The sequence below is a fragment of the Caretta caretta genome, chromosome 8, assembly GCF_965140235.1.
Source record: "Caretta caretta isolate rCarCar2 chromosome 8, rCarCar1.hap1, whole genome shotgun sequence".
NCBI classification, from domain to species: domain Eukaryota; kingdom Metazoa; phylum Chordata; order Testudines; family Cheloniidae; genus Caretta; species Caretta caretta.
This window is the reverse complement of record NC_134213.1, coordinates 65,820,771-65,839,406: the sequence shown is the minus strand read 5'-3', so window position 1 is coordinate 65,839,406 and position 18,636 is coordinate 65,820,771. Positions and strand designations below refer to the sequence as shown.

The window sequence follows — 18,636 nt, the reverse complement described above, 5'->3', positions numbered from 1 at the left end:
AAGAGGCTTATGCAGCCATCTGGTAAACACGTAGAGCTCTTGAGAAAAAAGGGTATAATGAGGGGAACACTGCCCCAGCTTGTCAATTACAATAAGATTTCAGTATGTAACAGAGTATCTAAGTGGAAAATTCTGGGTACCAGAAATAAAATGTGATGCTATACGTTGGTATTACAAAGTACATTGATGGGGAGAGGGAGAGACTTCCAGGAGGAGAATGGTTGGCTCATGTCTCCTAAAGTAACCTCCTGCTAATGAATAAGTTGTATCCATTAAGAATTGCCCCTTCAGCCCAAGAACTGCACCAGTTAACAGTCAATATATCCAGTTCAGAGTGTTTTGATGGAAACAAGTTTTATTGGCAATCTTACAGAGAGACAAGTCTTAAAAAAATAAAGCATAACTAGAAATGCACTTGCCTATATGAATGCAATGGACAGCATCTCTATACTGGCCTTTAGTGAGTTGCAGAATACTGAAATATTACCTAACATACAACATGGTAGGATAACATTCAATTCCAAAGCCTAACTTCAGATTAAAATATTTAGTTCCCACATTGGCTAGTAATGGAAGAATCCCCTGTTTCCTCTTCGCATTCCCCCAGTTCAACTTTCAAAGTCCAAGCTGCAAATCTCCACTGGGGCACTGAATTTTATCATTTGTCTTAAAGGGGTATTTCATCTGAACATTCATACCAAAAGAGAGCTCCTGAGCTGACATTTGAATAGACCATTAGAAATCTGTGACAAAATTCTGCTCTGTTGAAGTGAACTGGAGTTTTATCGTTGACTTCAATGCAGCCAGAATTTCACCCCTGAAATATAGCACATGAGTTTGTGTAAAATCTAAAACAAAAACCTTTACTTCTTGATACCGTGATCTACCACACTAAAACATTTTTATGTGTTTACCCAGTACCATGTGAGAAAAGAGGTTTTCTGTACATTGGGTTTGGAGTTGTAGATTTGTGAAGCTTGAAGCCAGCCTGACCAGCACTCTGGTCAACATTAGTGAGGACTGAAATGACAGATAGGCCTCAACCAAGATATCTGCATCTAAATAATCTCCACTTTTGAGTATTTCTCAAAACCTGAATCCAGATCATTTTTTGTAAATAGCCACTATCATTACAATGAGCCAAACAAAAACCTCAGGTCCAAAGCCCTTTGGGCTGGCATGTTCAAGATTCAAATATGAATGTTATTTTAACTAGAGATGGGCTCAGATTGCAAAAGGTTGACCATTTAGTATATTGAATATTGTACTGGAATTAATTGTTTGCTTATATAAAGAGTATTTTCCTGCATATCTTCATTTTTCGAAAGGCTCAGTGAGGTGTCTTCCCCCCCACCCCACACACAGAATCATCATGGCAGTAGGATAAATGATGGAATTTTATTTCATTGTAATTTCATTTTAAAAATGAAAGTTTGGCCCAGTATACGGCAGTGCCCCTTTCAGAGTTCTTTTGGAATATTGCATTAGACCATAAGACCCTGTACCCACACAGGGCCCCAATGACAATATGAGGGCTGTGTAATGATCAGGTTTATGCTGCACCCTAACAGCATACTAAAATTGTTAGGGTGCTATTTTGGTCAATAGGATAACAGCCAATGTGGGGTACTGCACACTAAGTCTGAATAGTAAAAATGTTTATAAAATATTGTTGAATTATTTTCAGTTTTAAATATATTTCCCATATCATAAGTGTATGTTTCCAATAACTGACCAGAAAGAATTAACCCCATTTTACCACATTATTTTGTTAGAAATCAATAAAATATTGTATAACTTATTTTGGGTGGAGATGTAAGAGATGTGAACGCTGAATGCCAGAAAACTCAGCATCCAAATCTCTTAGGGTATGTCTACACCAGTGTCGGCTGACAGACATTTGTTTGCTCTGCTTGAGCTAGTGTGCTAGAAATAGCAGTATAGCCAGGGATAACACGGGCGGTAGCCTGGGCTAGCTGCCCCAGTCGGTACACAAGGCATCCAAATACATTTGTACCCAGGCAGCTAGCCTGAGCTGCTACCTGTGCTACTCCCAGCTACGCTACTATTTTTAGCATGCTAGCTTGAGCTGTGCTAGTGTGTGTCTGTCTACCCATACCAGGAAGCATATCCCAACTGCAATGTAGATATTCCCTTAGGCTGCTTTGAAAACCTTGCCCAACGTCAGGGGAATCTTGCATTGCCTCTGCTTCTACTGTATAGTAAAAAGAAAAGGAGTACTTGTGGCACCTTAGAGACTAACCAATTTATTTGAGCATAAGCTTTCATGAGCTACAGCTCACTTCATCGGATGCATACTGTGGAAAATACCATTGAAATAATTGCAAGACTACAGACCAACATTGCAAAGACGGTGTGCTCAACTTTAAGCATGAGTAGTCCCATTCAGCTCAACAGGACTGCTTCCACTCTTCAAGTTCTGCATGTCCGTACATCTTTCCAGGATCAGAGCCCTGGCTTGCATGTAATTAATTACAAAGAAAAAGCAATTTTTTGCCTCAAATAATTGCAGTATCCCTTTTATGGAATCTATGGAACGCAATTTTAATGCTAAATACTTTCATATATAACTGTAAAGCTGTTAATGATGACAAGTTCTGCATAAAAAGGAGGATTTCAGTATGCAGGGCTCGCAGTCCATCTGTTATTGTTTGGATGATACTTTTTTTTTTTTTTTGGGGGGGTAGAACCAATGTAGAAGCAAATGTGGCTTTTTTTCTTTTATATAAATCCAAATAAATAACAGCAGTTTTTGTTCAGGTGCAATTTGCAGTTTATTCAGAATTTGTAGAGCCATAACATGCAAATGTATGTTTGTACGTATGCATTTGGAGAATTCATTGTAATTATTCTGAAAGTTTACTATTAAAATGCTATATATGTATATATTTGTATATATTTACTCAAGAAAAATATAAGATGATGCCGCATTCTCCAAGATAAAGGTGGAAAATCCCAGCAAAAATACAGACACAAATCTTGCTTGAAATGTTCAAAGAACTGCAATGTCATCCATTAATTTCAATTCTATTGAACTGTACAAATGATATAGTTACATTTACTTACCAGATCAGTGTCTGGGGATATAAATCACCCCTTTTTGTGTTCCAATATATTTGCTGCAGTGGGTTTCCAAATGTTTAAATTCATTGAGAGATTCTATAAATGCCATTTGGAAGGAACACATGAGCAAAATCAATGTTTTAGCTGGATCTATTATTTACAAGTGTTATGATATATTTCACTGTACAAAATGATAGATATTTGGTAATTTTAAAAAGCTTTTGTTTATAAATGTGAATTTGAAGTATGCATCTGCTGTTTCACATAGATCCAGTCTGTCACTCGTAGGAATACACTGTACTGGAAAATGTGTAATTTTTTTTTAAAACCAGAGAACAATAATTTTCTATTCAGTTACAATAATCACTTTCTACCCACCACATGCATCAGACAATGGGTGATGCACTAGAGTAACATATGCAAGAGCTTGCTTGTATATATTCACATTGTCTTCTGCCTGAAAAGAGTTAAATAGAGCGTATAAGTGGCAGAAGCAGAGCATCGTGGGCTATATAACAACTAAAATGGGTTAATTAGTGCAGAACATGCATCTGAAGATAAGATTCAACTGTAAATTTTATTTTTTTAAAACCTATTATGGCTGATGACTGTATTCAGGATTTGGGATACATGTTAAAGTAAAATATGTTAATTTCCCAGGATGAATTAAATAAGAGATTTTATTGCTGATGTTAGAAATATTAATTATCTGTACAATAATTGAAATGTACGCACATTAAGCTTACATTAGTGAGCGCATTTCTTCTTCGTGATTGTACATAAAGCACAAAATGTAGCTGACCTAGAAAGCACAGATACTACCTCATAGTCAATGGGAAAAAGCCTGAGAAAACTACCCTGAGAGTGTTAGTCCAATACATAATTTAGTGAATAACAGAAAAATGTCATTTTGACAAGTGTATTTGAGCTGCTGAAATCTCCAAGCAATGCCATCAGACACAACTGTCTGTGGTAGGATCATCGTCAGCATTAAGATCGGGGAAAGGTGTACTCTTAACTAACAGGATTGCATCGTCTCCACCCTACTTGGCAAGGATGTATTTACAGGCTTGTCTGAAGTGTTTCAAATAAAATATCCTTGGGCTAGGACTGTAGCTGTCTGGTCATGTTTCCTGTACAGAGCTGACCTCGTTGTCATTTAACAAACAATATTAATTTTTTTTAAATAAAGTTCCCAGAAGGTATAAGCCTCATACTGGCTAGTGAAAGTCTGGTTCTCTCCTCTGTTCAAGCAGTGCAATGAGCCCTTTGAGTCCAGGGATCTTTTTTCTTTCATCTCACTCTTCCCTATTTTAAAGGAGTTAGGTTTGGAAGCCCCATCTCCAGCGCACTTGGGGAACTGCCAGCTCCCACAGTAATGACAAAATACAATATAGGAATAAATACTAAATCTGGCCCCTCCTTTTTTTCTCACAAAATTGCTGGGTGTGTAGGTTGAATGAAATAGACATTAATAGCTGTTGGCACTTAATTTACGCAACCAAAGTTACAGGACCTGCTTAAGGATGTTAAGTCCTTTCATTTTCCTTTCTGCTCTTGTCCACAAAGGTGCTATCTGGAAATTAGGTGTTGTGAATAAGTGCCTGCAGTCTACTGAGGCAAAAGACCCTTTCCTTAGGGCAAGCAGACTTCAGCAGAAACAATCCCTCCTGTCTTTTCCAACGCATAGAGTAGTATTCAAAGGGCCACATAGAGTTTTGGCTGCAATACATCCATGTAAGTCAAAGGAGATTACATGGCTAAATTCCTATCTGGTGCTTAGAAAATTTGTGTAAAATGGTATAAAATGTTTAGAAAGTAATGCAACATAATATAAATGTGAGGTTCTCATTGACATCAATAGGGGTCAAACAGCTAAATCTGTCCACATAGTTTTCAAAATGTACCCATATTCTCTATACTCAGACAGAACCTGAAAAAAGTAGACAGGTGCACTGCTGAGGAATTGTAACCCTGTAGTGTGCAGAACATAGAAGCTGCTACAATTCCTAAAGGTGATCCTGATGTCTAAGTGTGATATAAGTTTGTGTGAGAGCTGGGGAGGGTGGGGGAAAGAGAGAGAATCTGTGCATTAGATTTGGGAGAATTGCAGCTAAGGAATGGGAATCTAAAGGTTGCTTCAGTCCAAATAAAAATATAAGTATTATCTGAGAATTTATAACTCTATTTTGATAGAGTTCAGTCTCAGTTTGTCTTTTTTAATTTCACTACATTAATACAAAGTACCATTGTGAAAGAATCTTATACACTTGAAAAATATTAAAGCCTATTTTCCTGTATGCACCTTTTCAATTCGTCTATGGATTCTGGCCAGTGGGAATTCTAAATAATGGTTTGAAAAGGATAAACATCATGATATGAAAGTGTTAAGATCTCTTTTTTTGACTAGGATGGGCTCTGGCAAGAGATTTTAAACCCAGGAAGTTGGAGTAGATTAATCTTTTCCTAAAATATGATCCTGTCATACTTACTTCTTAGGTTAAATATCCACAAATGCACGTCAGACTCCTAGCCTGATATGCATGGGGGGCCTTGGAATAGGAATAAAAGAGAGATGATTAAGCAGGTCTGGCATGAAAGGTAGTGGTCAGTGGAGAGTGCAACTTTTATCTGTTTGAAAAATAAGCTCTGATGTTAGTGGGTCTAAGCCGTTAGGTTCCTAATAATAAGCAGATTCTGTGTGTAGCTCTTTTCATCTTCCAAGTGCTGCACAAACATTGCACTTGATTCAGCTGTACTAATGCAGCAATGCAAGTTGCACCTTCTGTACCAGTGGAGACCCCAGCACCCCAGGGAAATGTATCTGATGGGGAAGACAGGCTGTACTGCCACAATGCTTTAGGGGCTGAATCACGTGGAGGCAGGATGCAGCTGGGGCTCTGTAAGAGGCTGCTTGATGGGTTGTGCCAAATCAGCACATCCTATGGTCATGCTGCCTTGCCAGCCATTGCTGCGCTACTGCGGAGTGGGGTTTGCAGGCACCTTTGTGCTACCCAAGCCCCCTTCAGATGGACTTTCTGCCTCAAAAGGTCCTACATCCTGGTGACACTTAGGGCTGAATCAAGCCCATTAATTAATTCTCATTCTGCTCCTGTGAGGTCCATGGGTAGGTATTAGCTTCTCTAGCTATAGGTTGGAGATAATAAGGCAGAGTCTAAAAAAACCCAGTGACCTGCTCAAGACCACACTGAGTGAATAAGTATCAGGGCAAGGATTACAATTTAGGAGTTGTTGACTGTCAGAGCTGCACTTGGACCACTGAATCATGCCTCTCTGATGGACGGGATGGAGGAGGAGACTGTATTTAAACTAAAAGAAGAAAGAAACCTTGCATTTTCAACCAGTTCATTTCTTTAGTACCAATTAGAGAGTGCTTTTATATTTGTTGGTTAAAATCAATATGGCAAGTTATCACTTAACAGTGACACTAACCAGCACGTAGAAAAAAAAAGAAGTATGGTATTTTCTGTTTGTTCTTTGTAATCAACTATTCTTCCAAAAAATGGGGAGGTTGGCCATCGCCAGGTAGGGTGGGTAGCTCCCCATGCACCAGTACAATCTAGGCTAATTTGAGTAGCAAGTCTGTAATCAACATACTGGAGGAGCTAGCTAATGGATTGTTGTGTGCCTTATACTTGCTTCTCTCAGACTTGATTTATTATATCTGCTAATTGTACCAGAATATATTCGGTAAAAGATGGTGGCAGAAGCAACCTGCCATATTTTCCATGACGCTAACATTTACTATTTACTGGCTTCCTGTAAGATTATTAGTACCCTGCTGATGTATTGGTAGTGGAACATAGGAGCAGCTAATCAGAGGTTAAAGACATAGGGGCAGCACTCCCCATTGTTAGTGGCTTTTGTGTCAGGCTTTGATGTTGCATGAAGATGCAACATTACATTATCTTCTGATCACAGCAGGTACCATGCAAATGAGAAGGGGGGAGCAAGAGAAGAAAGGTATATAAAAGGAATCGATGTCCCTCAAGCAGGCCCATAGCCATGCAAACAAATTTTTGCGCCTGCTCAGCTCTGTGTAGTTATGTACAAAAGCATCCTTGGTGCTATGTGTATCATTTCTATGAATAACATCATTTTCACTTGACCAGGATGCAGAATTTGTACAATAAAACATATAAATGGGGGGGTCTCTTTACCATGGAAAATGTTTAAATTGCCAGTGCAATTTCCTACAATCCTACGATGCTACAGGAGGAAGAGTTTATGCCAAATAATATAATTGGACCTGACATTTAACTGTAACTTGCTTGAGGCAAGTTATGTTCTATTATAATGTCAACAAATGTGCATCAAGCCCCCAGAATCTGTGTTCCCCAGCATGTGAAACCAGAGGAAGTTATTCTCTCTTCTATTCATCCACCTCATTTATCCAGCAAGTGAAGAGGGGACTTGAGGGGGAACTGAGCTCCTCAAGCCAGGGAGCGGAAGGGGAGCTTTCCCTCTGCTTTTAGCAGAGGAAGGGGACTTGTGCAGTCCGGGCTTCCTCTTACTTTAATTCCTGTTGCTAATGTCTCACAGTTTGTCTCACACACATTTTCAAGGCACAAACCACAGAATACACAGGGATAAATGCCAACTTGGTGTAAGCAAGGGCAACTCCATCAGTGTCAATGAATCTCCCATTTACCCCAGGTCTCAATGTGATCCTGAGTCTATGTGCATATTGCAGCCTAGGTTTATGCACTATGTTGATATCCCCATGGCTCATGCATGTTATTTTTGCCTCTGTAGCATTATAAGAGATTTAAACTCCAAATTGCAAAAGGGAAAATCCTGAGGGATGTACAGATCCCTTACTCCCACACAAGAGAGCTCTAGGGGTTGATGGGGAAACAGGAGGTCAGCGATGGAAAATTCTGACAGAACCTCACAAAACATTTGCTGGCAAGTTGGGATGGCTCCATGGGCTCTTCTATGTCCCTCATCCCCATGTTACTTGGGAGAGGGTAATCTGTCTACCGAAGGTAATTAGCAAAGGTCCCCGATCACTGTAATATTTGAGTGCCTCACAATCTTTAATATGTTTACCCTTATAACACCCCAAGAGATAGGGAAATGCGGTCATGTCCATTTTACTGATAGGAAACTGAGGCACCAAGGGGCTAAGTGACATGCCCACTTGAAGTCTGTAGTGGAGGAGGGACTTTGAAGCCATGTCTCCCAAAGTCCTAGGCTACTGCCAAAACCACCAGGCCATCCTTCCTGTGTGTCTGGGGGCCCAACTGATCCCTTGTCATCCTTGACTTACAGCCCTATGCAAGAGCAGTCAGTCAGATCTGGCATTTCAGGGAGGGGCAAGAAAGTCTTTCCGCCCCTTCAGTATCTCCACTCCTAAAACATGGCAGCAGGGTGATGGAGGAACATATTCTACTGTCCGAATAGGGGAGAGGGTTGGGTGGCACCAGAATACTTCCACAGCCATTGCTGAAAAGGGAATTTTCCCTTGGGATCTGATTAGTGATCCTTGAGTGCAGAGCCATGGCAGGCTGTGGAGCTCTGTCTAAACTCTGAGCCTACGGAGCAGCAAGGTCAGGATTTGGCTCATTGTTATTCGTGTTTCAGCTGGCTGGTACAGCGGCTGACAAAGTGTAAACTGACATGTAATCCAGAGGCACAAGTGACAAACCAGAAATCTGCTTTTAGCCATGCAATTGCACGGAAGTGGAGATGTCCCACATGAATATAGTAAATTCCCCAGAGGTCTGCAATAAATGTGGTTGCCCTATATAGGCCAATTGCATGTTACAGTGTCCATTGGCTACCATTGTATATATACAGTTTAACAATAGGTTAAACACCAGATAGAGAGGACACATCTACACAGCAACCCTCCTCCCAAAAAGCTCAGCAGTGAATCTCAAACTCAGGTCCGCTCACTCAGGCTTGGGCTGTGAGGCTAAAAATAGTAGTGTAGACATTCAGGCTTGTGCTGGGGCCTGGGCTCCAAGACACTCCTCCCTCACCAGATTTCAGAGCCCAGGCTCCAGCCTAAGCCCAAGTATCTACACTGCTATTGTTAGCCCTGCAGTGTGCGCTCAAATCAGTTGGCCCGGGCTCTGAGTCTCACTGCTGCAGGGGTTTAGGGCTTGCTTGTTTTGTTTTTTTTTTGCGCTAGGTAGACATACCTAGCGTGACCACTGTCAAGGGTGTGGCTATAATGTGACTGATTTCTAAATATGTGGCCAGCTTAAAACCCAAGGGAATGAGGAACATCTGACTTTCTGAATGAATGGCTTTTGTATTTTTCTGTCTTCTTGCTCCTTCGATGTGGCTGACCAGCCATCAACTTCCTCTTTGCAGGGTGCCCTTTCCTTCCATCCTGCTCCAGCCGAATTAGTTCAGGCTCTTAGCCACCATAATGCATGTAGAAGGCCCTTCCTTTTCTTGCGACAAGCAGCCACTCCTCTTTCCCCCTGAAGTCACTGAACCTGAACAGGCAACTTAAGTTACAAACTGTCACAGACCCAGTTGACTGCCCCTGGCAGTGGCCGGTGGCCCACCAGACTGCTGTGAGGGGAATCCAACCACTGGGTGTGTTAAGCCTCTGGAATACGAGCAGAGCCCTGGCACTATTCCAATCTAGGGGTCCCTATGCACATGCTTGGAACACAGACCCTCTGTCTAGCAACCTCTCCTAAGAGCTAAGACCATGTGGCTCAACAACCATGACCCTGTGTTCAGTGCTTCTGTGACCGAGGTCCCAGTGGGGGCCAGCTATGATCACTCAATTAGAGTGAACTGCAAAGAATGGGGCAGACAATCCCCCCAAAGCTGGTGGATATTCCAATATTTAGATTTACCAAGGTTATTCAGAAGTCCAAACAACACAGTTCCCTTAAAGTGATCCAGCCCCAGACCTCCATCCAGGTACCTAAGTCAAATATGATGATTTCTGAAAATCTTATTTCATCATACAAAAGAAAACGTTCTACCAGTCCCAAAGGATCAGACACATTACCTCCCAGGTTAATGAATATTCCAGATCTTACCCAAATACTCGCTACAGCCAATTCTTATTAACTAAACTAAAATTTATTAAAAAACAAAAGAGAGTATGGTTAAAAGATCAATATACATACAGACATGAGTTCAATTCTTAAGATTCAGACTTGTAGCAGAGATGCAAGTACTCAGGCCCTACGCTACGAGCACTCCCAGCTATCTTAGAGACACCACTGACTTCCTGAGGAAACTACAATCCATCGGTGATCTTCCTGAAAACACCCTCCTGGCCACTATGGATGTAGAAGTCCTCTACACCAACTTTCCACACAAAGATAGACTACAGGCCATCAGGAACAGTATCCCCAATAATGTCACAGCAAACCTGGTGGCTGAATTTTGTGACTTTGTCCTCACCCATAACTATTTCACATTTGGGGACAATGTATACCTTCAAATCAGTGGCACTGCTATGGGTACCCACATGGCCCCACAGTATGCCAACATTTTTATGGCTGACTTAGAACTATGCTTCCTCAGCTCTCGTCCCCTAATGCCCCTACTCTACTTGCGCTACATTGATGACATCTTCATCATCTGGACCCATGGAAAAGAAGCCCTTGAGGAATTCCACCATGATTTCAACAATTTCCATCCCACCATCAACCTCAGCCTGGACCAGTCCACACAAGAGATCCACTTCCTGGACACTACGGTGCTAATAAGCGACAGTCACATAAACACCACCCTATACCGGAAACCTACTGATTGCTATGCTTACCTACATGCCTCCAGCTTTCATTCAGACCACACCACATGATCCATTGTCTACAGCCAAGCTCTATGATACAACCGCATTTGCTCCAACCCCTCAGATGGAGACAAACACCTACAAGATCTCTATCAAGTGTTCTTACAACTACAATACTCACCTGCTGAAGTGAAGAAACAGATTGACAGAGCCAGAAGAGTACCCAGAAGTACTACAGGACAGGCCCAACAAAGAAAATAACAGAACGTCACTAGCCATCACCTTCAGCCCCCAACTAAAACCTCTCCAACGCATCATCAAGGATCTACAACCTATCCTGAAGGACGACCCATCACTCTCACAGATGTTGGGAGACAGGCCAGTCCTTGCTTATAGACAGCCCCCCAACCTGAAGCAAATACTCACCAGCAGCCACACAACAGAACCACTAACACAGGAACCTATCCTTGCAACAAACCCCGTTGCCAACTGTGTCCACATATCTATTCACCATCATGTGATATCAGCCACACTATCAGATGCTCGTTCACCTGCACATCTACCAATGTGATATATGCCATCATGTGCCAGCAATGCCCCTCTGCCATGTACATTGGCCAAACTGGACAGTCTCTACGTAAAAGAATAAATGGACACAAATCAGACATCAAGAATTATAACATTCAAAAACCAGTCGGAGAACACTTCAAACACTTTGGTCACTCGATTACAGGCCTAAAAGTGGCAATTCTTCACCAAAAAACTTCAAAAACAGACTCCAAGGAGAGACTGCTGAATTGGAATTAATTTGCAAACTGGATACAATTAACTTAGGCTTGAATAAAGACGGAGTGGATGTGTCATTACACAAAATAAAACTATTTCTCCATCTTTATTTCCCCCCCCCCCACACACACACACACACACTGTTCCTCACAAGTTCTTGTCAACTGCTGGAAATGGCCCACCTTGATTATCACTGCAAAAGGTTTCCCCCTCCCCAGCTCTCCTGCTGGTAATAGCTCACCTTATCTGATCACTCTTGTTACAGTGTGTATGGTAACACCCATTGTTTCAAGTTCTCTGTGTATATAAATCTCCCCACCGTATTTTCCACTGCATGCATCCAATGAAGTGAGCTGTAGCTCATGAAAGCTTATGCTCAAAAAAATTTGTTAGTCTCTAAGGTGCCACAAGTCCTCCTTTTCTTTTTGCGGATACAGACTAACACAGCTGCTACTCTGAAACATAGCAGAGATGGTGAGCTTTATAGTTGCAAAGAGTTTTTTTATAAATAGTTCATAGGTTGTAGTCCAATGTCCAAATATCATAGTCAGGGAGTACCAGCATAACAGGGACCTTAGACTTGCGACTCCAACTTTCGCTGATGAAGCCTAAGAAGATCTGAGATTACAGAATCAGAACCCAAGGATCTTTTTATACAGTGTTCTAGCATCCACTTGACCACACAGTCCTGGTTAAACAATAGGCTTTTGATGTAACCTTTTGCTTTCTAAACACCACCAGTAATTAGTTACACAAACTAACATAGGGCAATTTATCCATTAGACAGTCTATTACAAACTTCAAAGAGACACATAGACATGACATTATTTTACCCAAGATTCATCCAAATGTTAAATATTCCCTTTTAATCTCTGACTCAGTAGTTATAGTGACTGACAGGAACTGTCTGTTTATGGGTAGCATCTAAGATACACACAGTTAGTATAATTTATAACAATATAGGTTTGCATTTCAAAGTTCTAGCCTATCTAGAGTGAATGGCCCTAATTATCATTCACATACCTTTCTAACATGACTTTAAAGGTGGGCTTTGGGTCATTCAGCCTGCAAACTGTTTAACCCTTTCTAGCCATGCATCACAGCTTACTTCTCAGACTCCCCCTCTAGCTTAAACACACCCTCTCCCAGAATCCCACTAAAGGTGTGAGGTGCTAGGCTACTGTTTAACTTTCTCAGCAGGCTAGTGGTAGGTGTAGTATATAACACACAGACACTTTGCACAGAGTGCTACAGTGCTGTTGTCCTTTACTTAATCACATGAGAAATACACAGATCTTTACAAAAATTACTCCTATGCTTCCCCTGCCTCAGTTTCTTCAGCACTCCAGAACATTCTTTGGAGATGGTCAGATTCCCTTGGGTTATCCAGAGTCCATCTGCCCATTGCATGGCTTGTCCTGGAACATGAAGCCTTCTTCCCCAGCTTGGCAAACTTCCTGTCTCTCTCTGTGTGGGACATACCCAATCTCTGTGTTCTTTCAAGATTAGCATCACCATCTCAGGCTATGGCTACACTACGGAGCTTACTGCAGCCTAGCTGCACCTATGCTGCTACACCACTGTGGTGCTCCTAGTGCAGACACACTAAGCCAACAGGAGAGAGCTTACATCAGTATAAGTTATGTTGCTCAGCAGTGTAAATAAAGCCACCCCCTGAGCGATGTAAGTTACACTGACCTAAGCGCTGGTGGGGACAGCGCTATGTCAGCAGGAGAGTTTCTCCCACCTACATAGCTACCACCGCTTGTGGGGGGCTGGAGTAATTAAGCCTTAGTGTCTTCGTTCTGCATCTGGGGATTTTTCACCACTCCAAACACAAGGCCTCTGCAGAGGAAAGGTGGATAAAATTAGTTTTTCTGAAGACACAGTTACTCTTTTGCTCTCCCCAGCGATGACTTATTCAGGTGCTGCTAGTTCTTAATAATCATCTATTGTCCCTGGTCTAGCAGACATGCCTTCTGGCTTGTGAAGCCATGGTGGATACACAGAACTTGGCTTTCCATGATACACCAAAATATCAACCAGAATTAATACATTGTGCAGAGTGCCCATAGCATCACGCAAAGGCACACAAAAATGGGACCGCCCTAAAGTAGCTGAAACCCCCACCATCCCAAACTCACAGTGTACTTTCCATAACTCCTTCAGCAGCTCAGTTGGACTCAGGATCAGAGAGAGGACCCATAAGTGGAGACAGGTGAATAGCCAACTTCATGTTTGGGTGGGGACTTCCCATCAAGCAACCTTGAATAAGAGATGCTATACAACGATAAAGTACCAGATTAACAAACCATACAAAATAGCCTAAGGTAAGGGTCCATCAAAATATTCTGATTAAAATTGTGACCTGAAATTACCCATACTGTCATTGACAAATAATAGCGAACTCTCTTTAAAGCTTGGGTGGCAGGGGAGGAGGCTTCTACCCCACAACCACATGATCGTTATCTTAGAGATCTGTTTTTCACCACAAACCTTTTATTCCATTTAAAAAATATTTTACCATTATTTTACCAATATTTTACCATAAAAGAAATTGATTTACTACCAACAAAAATTCAATGGTATGTAAGTCTTTTGATAAAAGAGAATGCAAGGATCAATTAAATACCACTATAAATATGATAAAAATAAAAGGAAATGAGATGAAATGTTAGTGGCCATGATGTACTAGTTCCAGAGTATACAGTAAGTTGTAGATAATCAGTATTCCTGCAGTATACAGATTGAAACATTATATGTCCTGCCACATGTTCCTCAGCTATGCTCTCTGCACATGGAGGATGTTGGCAGGAGAAGTCATCTTTTGGGAATCCTATATTTTATAGCCCAATGCAAATGAGAGAAGCATTTTAAGTAGGGATGGATATGTAGTATTTGGTAATTAGTAATGGTCAGCTATAATTAAAAGCATAGTCTTAAGCTGTGTTTTTTAATACCCTAAAGAATTATAAATCAGACATTTAGATAAACGATGGTATCCTCAGTTTTTATATTTAGACAAGATTGTATATAAACTACAAGTCTACTAAAACACAATAAAACAAAAAAGTCAACCACTAAGACATACACACTAGCCTCTCAAGTGGCTGTGTAATCGTAGTATTCTTCCTCTCATCCTATTCCTTCATTAGCCAAGGCGCAGTCTGGTGAGAGGCAGAGGTAAAATTCAAGTAAAAGATTTTGCTTCAGCTCATTAGAGAGAGAAATAGGGACCAGCTACAAAAACCAAATTCAGTTTCATGTTCCAATTGCCCTTCAATATTCAGGTAGGAGAGCTACATCTCAGATCCTACTGCAGCTTCATCTCTGGTAATTATGGTCACTTTTCTTCAGTCATGATTAAGGCTATGAAGCCAGCAGCGGGAGACCCCCTACGGCAGCCCAGCCTCTGTGGACAAGCCTCCTGCAGCTGCCCAGGTCCCCCTGCAGGAGCTCAGCCATGTGAGCAGCCCCTCCCCGCCCCCTCGCAGCTCCCAGCTGACAGTGGCAGAGGGACCCTGGAGCTGCTCAGCGGCTGCAGGTGCGGGGAAGGGGGGGCCTGCAGCTCCCCAGCAGGTGCTGCAAGCAGCCCTCCCCCCACAGTTCCCCTGCAGCTCCCAGCCACTGGGCAATGGGGACCCTGCAGCTCCCAGACGTTGCAGGTGGGGGGCAAGGAGCTGGACCAGCCTCCCTTCCCATTTTGTCAGGGATGTTTTTAGTAAAAGTCAGGGACAGGTCACGGCTTCTGTGATTTTTTGTTTATTGCCTGTGACCCGTCCATGACTTTTACTAAAAATAGCCATGACAAAAATCACAGCCTCAGTCATGATTCACAAGTATGGACCCTTGTGTCAATGCAGAGTCCCACTGACTCCAGTGAGTGTCAATGTGGGAGGACATTTACCTCAGCATTTATCTGATTGGAGCCTATGCATTTATCAGGGAGATTACTAGGCATTTCCCTTACTCCATGTGCACGTAACATGCAAGAACCATTAGCATTCTTGGAGCATCTGCAACAGCTTCAAAAGGGGCAATACTCTGCAATCTGTTTTGTATTTAATATTCTATATATTTGATATTCTGTGTAACCTGCTTGTTTAAATATGGTTGGTTAATGATAAACCACCTTTCAGAAAGCTATTTATTACATTTGCCATATGAATGAAAATTAAATTAAGAAAAGGAAAGGTCATTGATTGCATTTTAACTTTATGAAGAATGGGAGTTATATAGCTTGACAGTAAATTAGCTGTCTAATTTATTTTTCACTCTTCAAATGAAATTATTTTGCTGCCTAGAACCACGGTTGCCAACTTTCACGTGGTAAATAAGCACCCTGACTTTCACAATAAACCAAAAGTCAAGCTAATCACATTTGAAAACAAGTCCAAAACAAGCCAATCCCTAAGAACCCCAACACTCTATTTGACTAGATCCCCCCAGAGTGCAGTCTTGGACTGTGGTGGGCCGGCAGTACACCCCTGACTCTCTCCCCCTTGCCCCTGCTTGCCGGGAGCCGATCAAAAAAAAGAAAAAAGCTACAACAAGCAACAAGCCAAACAAGCAACAAGCTACAAGCCAAAAACTACCCAACAAGCAACTCACAAGCCAATTAAGCCAAAAACAAGCCCGTTTTCTGCTGTTTGGTTTTTTTTTTTTTTTTGCGGGTTTGGCATGGCTGCCTAGAACTTTTGTGGGGAAAGCTTGCAGCCCCGACCACAAGCTGCTTGTTGGAGTATCATTTTCTATTCAACTGGGTGAACCAGCTCAGAGAAGACTGCAACTAGCTTCAGAACAGCTGTTCTACCTGAAACTGACCTCTCTGCAAACTTTTTGTAGAGTTGTTCTAACTGACCCCAAAGTAAGACTCATTGAAGTGACACAGAGAGAGAGAGAAGGTGAAAGAAAGGTGAGTATATTTCTCTCTCACACACACACAAAATTTATGTCAAACTTACAACTGAAATGGGGGATGGAATCCTGTTGTCTTGGGGCCTGATTCTCAATGGGAGCCAATCCTATCCTGTAAGGAGGGAATTAGGCCTCTGGATTTGTGTGCAGCTTACACTGTTGTAAAGGAAGAAAGAGACTGTAAAACATATTTTGGCAAATTTTGAAGGATTTGAGTGTGTCCTGAGGGTTTCTAATTTTGCCTAGTAATTTCATAATGAACTATGAGAGTCTTTTATCTCTAGTTTTGTGTGCAGTGAATTTACATCAAAGGAAAGAGCAGCTCATTTTCATCCATTTGGAGGTTGCTAGCTATACACTTTGGCAACAGATTTGCTAGCTATACACTTTGGCAACAGATATTGCAGAATTGCTAAAAAAACCCTTCATTAAGAGTTAAGGTTGTAAACATATATCCATTAAACAAGAAGATCAGCAGGAAATTCACAAACAGTTTGTATCACTGTCCCATATTCCTAACCACTCCATATCTATAACCTCTCAAAGGCCCTTACTCCTACTCACTGCATCACGGTTCTTCTCATACTCCTGTAACTTAAAATTGGATGAATGAATTTTGCTTGTAACTTTAGTTGTGCCTGTGTTTGCTCAAGGGTGCCAGTCAGAGTTCCAAGGACTTAATGCCTTGGGTTACGGGATGATCTTTACATCAAAGCATTGAGACATGATAGTGAAGTACATACCTATGAGAAGTTGATTGATCATGTTTGCATAAGTATTCACATGGTACCAACTAAACACTTAAAGTCCTCTACTGGGCTTAGTGTACCAGGTAGGATGGGCTTTCTCAGATCTAGTCAAAAGATCTACAATGAAGAGGAAATAAGAGTAGCAATAGTGTACGGCCCAGATTTTTAAATGTATTTAGGTATTGTTCCACTTAATGATGCAAGGCCTAAGTGACTTAGTTGGCTAAGATCCATTTTCAAAAGTGATCTAGGCAGTAAATCTCAACACTAAGAGGCACACCACCTAAACATATTAACAAAACTGTATCTAATACTATTTTTATTGACACAATAAAGCTCTTTGTTCAGTGTTAGAAAATATGTGACTGCTATTATCACATTAGCCTCTCCCTTTCTAAATTAGCACTGATGTGAAAGCCTTGACTGCTAGGGCTGAAACAGCTTCTGCCTCTGTAACTCTAAGGATTTGCAAAACTTAGTACTATTTTTGGCACAGAGGAATTCATCACACATGTAGGCATAATTTAAACGTTTGATAAAGTCAGAGGTCAAACTGGGTCAGCTCATAGCAAGCAAGTGCCATTTTGTGCTTTGCCTCTAACCCAGTGGTTCCCAAACTTGTTCTGCCGCTCGTGCAGGGAAAGCCGCTGGTGGGCCAGGCCGGTTTCTTTACCTACCGTCTCTGCAGGTTCAGCCTATTGCAGCTCCCGCTGGCTGTGGTTCGCTGCTCCAGGCCAATGGGAGCTGCTGGAAGTGGAGGCCAGTACATCCCTCGGCCCGCGACACTTCCAGCAGCTCCCATTGGCCTGGAGCAGTGAACCGCAGCCACTGGGAGCCGCGATCAGCCGAACCTGCGGACGCGGCAGGTAAACAAACCGGCCTGGCTCACCAGGGGCTTTCCCTGCACAAGCGGCAGAACAAGTTTGGGAATTACTGCTCTAACCATTATGGCGGAAAATAACCTTCAAAATTTGAATATGTAAACCAATGCCTGGTACCTTCCTGAGTCTGCAGACTTGAGAAATAGTTCTGAGATGTGTGAATTTTCTCAATTCATCGGAATGAGGCGTTAATGCTGAAGCTTTATGACAATTTAAGTGTCAGTGTTAAGTGTTTCACTGCTGTTAAAAGCATGGGGAAAAGAATGAGAAGTGATCTATTATGAAGCTGTGTATATATATCTTGGAGTTGTATCTCATTTTGGCATCATTAGTGGAACTTGGGAGAACCACCACTTTTTCTTTTTTCCTCAATCTGATCCTGAGATAAAATACTGAGCAGGACGCTCAAAACTTAAGCATTGAGCTCAGGTAAACAGAGCTGGTGGTAACAGCTCATGTAAATGGAACATTTAAAAAGATG

At 41.7% G+C, this 18,636-nt stretch overlaps 1 long non-coding RNA gene across 1 annotated transcript; it reads right to left on the bottom strand.

Annotated features, from left to right (window-relative positions):
• Positions 1-13,738: 13,738 nt before the first annotated feature.
• LOC142073014 (uncharacterized) lies at positions 13,739-17,493 on the bottom strand. Its single transcript, XR_012669678.1, has 3 exons — positions 17,269-17,493; positions 16,573-16,681; positions 13,739-13,888 (listed from the first exon to the last, which is right to left on the bottom strand). It is a non-coding gene; the product is annotated as an uncharacterized LOC142073014 (long non-coding RNA).
• Positions 17,494-18,636: the final 1,143 nt, after the last annotated feature.